Source organism: Carassius auratus, unplaced genomic scaffold, assembly GCF_003368295.1.
Source record: "Carassius auratus strain Wakin unplaced genomic scaffold, ASM336829v1 scaf_tig00215105, whole genome shotgun sequence".
In the NCBI taxonomy this organism is placed as follows: Eukaryota; Metazoa; Chordata; class Actinopteri; order Cypriniformes; family Cyprinidae; genus Carassius; species Carassius auratus.
The window spans coordinates 237,925-244,262 of NW_020527938.1; the positions used below are offsets into that span (position 1 = coordinate 237,925).

Below are 6,338 nucleotides of genomic sequence, written 5' to 3' on the forward strand. Positions count from 1 at the left end.
CAAGTGTGGGTATCTGGACAGGGTCAAAGTCTTAAAAATGATCCCTAAACACAGTCGCACATCACAGTCTTAATAATCCAGTTTAACACTTGTATGATATTATACAAGCCCCAGGACTGTCTCATCTGACACTATCAAAAGAATTCATATGACTATAGCTTGTTATTAATTACTTGCTTTCAATAATGGATGCATTTAACATTTAATTATACAGCATCTTTACAGAGGTGTAATGTACAAGTTGCACGTAATTAATAATATTTCCTTCCTTCTGTCTTACAGGATTTTTTCCAGATAATGCTGTTCTTCTTTTTCAGGTCTAAAATATCGAGCTCAACAGCTATTTGAAGAGCCAACCCTCACAAACCTTCCTAAAAACTAAAAGAGCTATTACTGAGTCTCAGCGAATCTTGCCATGATCAGCTCTTCCCAGGTACATTTGTTTAGAATATTTTTTTTAATCAACATTTACTCCTCAAATGCTCTGGTCTGAATCTTACTTTAAATTAACTTAATTATGTTTAATGAGCAACATTAATTGCACACAGAGTAAGTAGAGATTTTCTTGTTTGACAGAAGAGAAGGAAGACCAAGGAAATGATTTGCTCAGGATGAGGAATGAAGATGGCCATCTTGAGCTCAAACAAACAGAAGTCCTCTGGTATGTGTATGTTGAAGCAATGCTGTGTTATACAACATTTTATGATGATCTCTCACAGAATTGGTCATGTCAGCCTTGATTTCGTTTTATACTATTACAATTACAGCATGTTAGCAAAGTGTGACTGGACATTTTTAATATTATGTTTTTAAAAACACACCACCTGTTTTAAAAGTAGACAAGTATCACGAAATTGGTTTAGTTGATATAAACACCAATTGACATTATTTCATTGTTTTGTAAATGTTATGTTATAAATTGTGAATTGATAGTGGATTGGTTTGAAGCCAGGCCTTACACTGCACCGACTAAAACACATTTGTGAGAGAAGTCAGGAACTTTGGAGAAAGATTCTAGAGGAAAAAAAAACACATTTACTGCAACAATAGATGAATTCTAGAGTCTCTGAGAACTACACATGCTAATGCAGTCTAATGAGCAAGACCTTTGCCTCTGTAACTTTTTCTTAATTCTTGCAGAATGACATTATTATTGCAGTATTTTTATTGGTACAGATGATCTCTTCAGCCAAACGAGGGGTTTTGACCAAGTGATGCTCTTGAAAGGAGTGAAAGAAGAGGATGTGGTAAATTGTCTTCAGAGAAAAAGCTTCTCAAAAGGTCTTAAAACAGCTTGAAGAATGGTAAGTGTACAGTACTACAAGGGTCATAGTTGGTCACCCTGCTAAAATCACACAGAACATAAGCTGCGCTCTCTGTCCATTAAACAACTTGATCTGGATTGTGTGTTTCACTTCAGGTCTGGGATGTTAGGACTGAGAGATCCTCTGGCTGAGAACAAGCTACACCACATCAGTGCTGGACATCAACCACAAACTGTTTCCAGACACGAGAGAAGAAGAACACGATGGGGAGATGAAACCAGTTTAGATGTGATGATGGGAATCATTATTTTCTGGAACAGTATCACATGTCTTATATGTATCACATGATCTGTATCACAGTTGACTGGATGGGACTGTGTGACTTTTAAGGACATTTCATCACTCATCTGTGTGAACTGATTTATATATGAGGTTAATGTATCTTTGATGATAATTATTTTCATTGAATCTTATTTGTCTTGATGCTACTTTATCAACTTTATAGTCTATGCTTCAATAAAATGAAAATGGTGAATATTGTGTTCTGAAGTTTCTTGGTAAATACATCATTTTACTAGGTAGGCTCATATGTGTTTATTTTAGACTTGGAAAAACGACATATTAATTATTGGGATTCTTTTTTTATTTAAGACATAAACATTTTTGATCGGATTAATAACATCTGGGACATCAGTACACCAGAAAGTATTTTTTTATATTTTAGTAACAAATATGCACATTTTTTGTGAAATACAGGGAGTTACAAGATTAATTATTCTGCATTACAAGATGGTGCCATGGGCTTTATTGTTACAAGCACTTGACGGATAACTGAGAATGTAGCAGGAATGATCAACGTGGATCTTGTACTGCATTAAAACCAAGAGCACGCACATTACTGATGTCCAGCACCTGAGGAGCAAGATACGGGGGTGAGGAGGACAGTTTTACACTGATTTCGGCTAATTAGTTATATATAATGCTAATATATATATATATATATATATATATATATATATATATATATATATATATATATATATATATATATATATACATATATATATATATAAATTAATATTCTTAGCACTGCATGAATTTGTCCTTGTGTAATAGTGAAGTATCACAATGTGTATACATTGTCCTTGATTACTGCTTTACAGTGGGGAATAGACAATGGCAAGTTGTTGCAGGTTCATCCATTATATTTCTTGCCATTTACTTCAAAAATCTAAGAAATAATCTATTATTTTCATTATTAAATCATTTCTTTATAATTTTTCCATGTTTCATCAGATGGCTTCACAATGTCCTGTCTAAAGGTATAATAGCCATGATGAATAGAATAGAAAACAGAGGACTGTGAAAACTGTCAGATATAAATGTGACTCAGCTCAGTTTGTTGTTCATGATGAGGAGAATACATATATGTAGGTTTTACTGCCCTGCTACCCCCAGGGGCCCAGTAGCACCCCCCGGAAGAGCCCAAAACTGTACATTTCAAATGGCTGTAAATCAGAGTCCAATTAACATATCAAAGAGAAAATGGGCAGGATTATTACTTATGCTATGCTGATAAAATAATGTTGAGCTCAGTTTTCAGAAATAAGTGGAAAGCTGGCATAAAAGCATTTTAAATATTGCTCACTGTGAAATACCACATTTCAGCCTGCCTCTCAAATATATCATAGAGGTTTGCACAATAAACATATTTAGATATCCAGTTTACCTTAAAATAAATAATTTATTTAGTTTCGTTAATAAAAAGTTTTAAACTACATTACCCACAAGCCTCCGTCGTTCTATCTATAGAAAGGCAACACTGGGGGGCTTTTTTTTGTAGTTCATTGAAGTTATGCTTAGGGTTAGGATTAGGATCTCGCTAAAGATGTCATTTTTCTCAAGATAGCAACACTTCATTGTTGACTTAATATATTACTAATGTGATGATAGGAGCAAAACATACTTTTTAACATGATGCGCTGTTTAATATGGGTTAAAAGATAGTCCAACCACAGACTGTCCTGAAAAGTCATAGCCAATGACATCTAAGCTGAGCAGCAGCGTCACATTTCCTTATCCATGTATGACAGATGTCTTTCGTTTTTCGGCTGAAGGGATAGATTCGGTTAACAATAGATTAAGCTTGCTACTTATAAGATACTGTTTTATTAATGTCTTCACCTTCCTCCGTTGTTCAGCTTGACAAAAATTGGGCAATATTGATGTGCACATGCCCAGCAGTCGCAGTTGTATCCAACAGATAGATTCCTCTCATTAAATATAAGACACATTTTTAAGATTTGTATATTTTTTTTTTGACCAAAGACAAATATATTTACTAATCAAATGACGTGCTTCTAAAATTTACATTGTATATTACATTGTGTTTTAAAGTTAAAATTGTTCACATTTGTGTTTCTGTGATTTACCATTCTCTACCATTTGAACCCTAGGAATAAAAACAGAAATTATAAATGAATGAACAAATAAATACATAAAGCATAATAAACATGCATATTTTTGTAAGGATCTTCCATTATTTATTGATATGTCAAACTCATTTAAAGACAACATGCCCAAATTACTACACTGCATCCTCTGTCACCAAGCTCGTTTTTGCCACCATAAAGAATAAAAAGGCAGTTATGTTGTAAACATTAACTATTTTCAGTATGCAAATGAAAATGCTTTTATTAAAAAACAAAACAGTAAATACAGTATGTCTTTCAGAGAACACTGGAAAAAGTTCAATTTTATTAAAAAAATTAAATTGACCAAAATGTTATACAACACAATGTAAATGTTTCAAACTCACAAAAAAACACCATGAAGACATGCATGTCAAGTGTGCAATATCATCTATAAAACTCAATCAGCACAGCATCAAATAAACACTGATTGTCTGAACAATGGAAGACAGAGAAAGTGTTCAGGAAAACAAACACCTGCTAGCTTTGACATAACATCATGAATTCACTTCATGACTGGAGCTAGGGGATGACTGTGTATGAATATCTCCTTTACTAAAACTCTTAATTAAAGTCTAAAAAGTTCACTGTATGAAGCTTGAAAAAGAGAACAAAATGCTTTATCAATACGAAAAATACTATTTTTAACTATTGTTTTCATCACTGGTTCTGTAATGTATTCATTATGAGCTTATAAATAAAACAAAGTTACATCTTCTGCAAAAATCAAACCACTGAAAAGTCTAATCACTGATCCAGGGACCATATCTGTGTGTGTGGGGGATAAAGAGTTAACGAGGTGAGTCCTTGTGCATGATGGAGAACTGCAGTGTTATCCTCAAACAATCCTGTAAAACAGAAATATTACATTACATTCAACTTATACATTACACTGTGTTTTGTTTAGACCATAAAAGCAGCCTCTGTAAAGATGCTGTAAAATTAAATGTTAAATGAATCCATTATTGAAAGCAAGTAATTAATAACAAGCTATAGTCATATGAATTCTTTTGATAGTGTCAGATGAGACCGTCCTGGGGCTTGTATAATATCATACAAGTGTTAAACTGGATTATTAAGACTGTGATGTGTTTAGTACAGTATGTGAAATATTGATAATTAGATATTAAAAATCTCTTTAAACACATAAGTGTCCCATAAGGCAGTGGCTCCCAATCCTGGTCCTGGAGAAGCCCAACACTGCACATTTGAGATGTCTCCCTGATCAAACACACCTGATTCAACTCATCAGCTCATCAGTGAAGACTCCAAGGCAGATAAGAGAGACGCCAAAACCGTGCAGTGCTGGGGTTCTCCAGGATCAGGATTGGGAAACACAGTCATCAGGTCATGAAAAGTTCGACACACACTCGTGGTCATCATGCTCACTCGAACACTAGGCCAAATACAGGAAAGACTTCAAATAAGTAATCAAGTGGTCAAGTGAAAAGATGGCAAGTGTGGGTATTTGGACAGTGCAACAGTTTAAGAAACAACAAATGCTGTACAAATTATAACAGCAGGAATTTTTGATAAAAGAGACAAACTATCACAGACTAACTGCTGCAAATATCTGCCTCCGCAGCTTTCTGTCTTCTCCATTTCTGAAGGAATCCCTCTCCAGAAACACCACTGGGCTGACTGCCTTTACGTCTTTTCAGCTAAAAATAAAAATAATAAAAAAGGGGAGAGAAAATAAAATTGAATTATATACAGAATGTTAATAATGATCTGTGAGCAAAATATTTATATATATATAAACTGATATGAATGAACTGCAAGATGGAAAAATACATGTTTTATTATTTATTTTTAATTTGATGTTTTTTTTTTTTTTTGATTCACATTAAAAGGTATTAAAAGCATGGTACAGAACACATGATTACTGTGATTTCTGTCATATAAAAGCACATAAAACACTAACATTACAGTGATACAAACATAGCTGGTTTGGTGATTATTGTATTGTTGTATTGATTATTAATATATCATAGTAAAACTACAGTTACAGTTACTAATGTTCCATTTACTGTGTTTTAACTTCACATTTCATTTATTACTATTGTGTCGTGATTACCATGATTTTACTACAAATACAACTTACATCATTGATCCTGAAATTAATAATAATATAAAACGGATCGAAGGTCTATGGCACGTCACGTGACAGATAGAGTTTAATCACACTAATTAGCAGCTGTGTTCATTTATTTAAACGCAATGAAACTCAAAGACAGCCGCGGATGACCGACATAATACAGCGATTAAACATATGGCACTAATCTGATTAATAAAGAAGACAGAATACATTTGATAAAAGGCATTAAAAGAGCGTATATACGACTACTCACCCAAACTGTGGAACTGATAGCAAGTATCGCGCGATGTGTGCTGAATGAGACTTCTTGAACGTGATTTCATAGCGATAAACATCTCATGTCCTCGTGTCGAATTCTGACGCCAAAAGTTTCCCACTGAAAGCAATGAAGGTCGTAGTGCTTCGATAGTCGACGCCGAGAGGCACATTTGGCGTCATAAAAGTGACGCTAGGGGCGCTTGACCATGCTTCGGTTTTTGACGCCTTTGGAGTGAGAATGGGTTA

At 34.1% G+C, this 6,338-nt stretch overlaps 1 long non-coding RNA gene across 1 annotated transcript; it reads left to right on the top strand.

The window, feature by feature from the left end:
- The first annotated feature begins 605 nt into the window (after positions 1 to 605).
- LOC113093588 (uncharacterized) lies at positions 606 to 1,441 on the top strand. Its single transcript, XR_003287746.1, has 3 exons — positions 606 to 661; positions 1,177 to 1,304; positions 1,421 to 1,441. It is a non-coding gene; the product is annotated as an uncharacterized LOC113093588 (long non-coding RNA).
- The last annotated feature ends 4,897 nt before the right edge of the window (positions 1,442 to 6,338 follow it).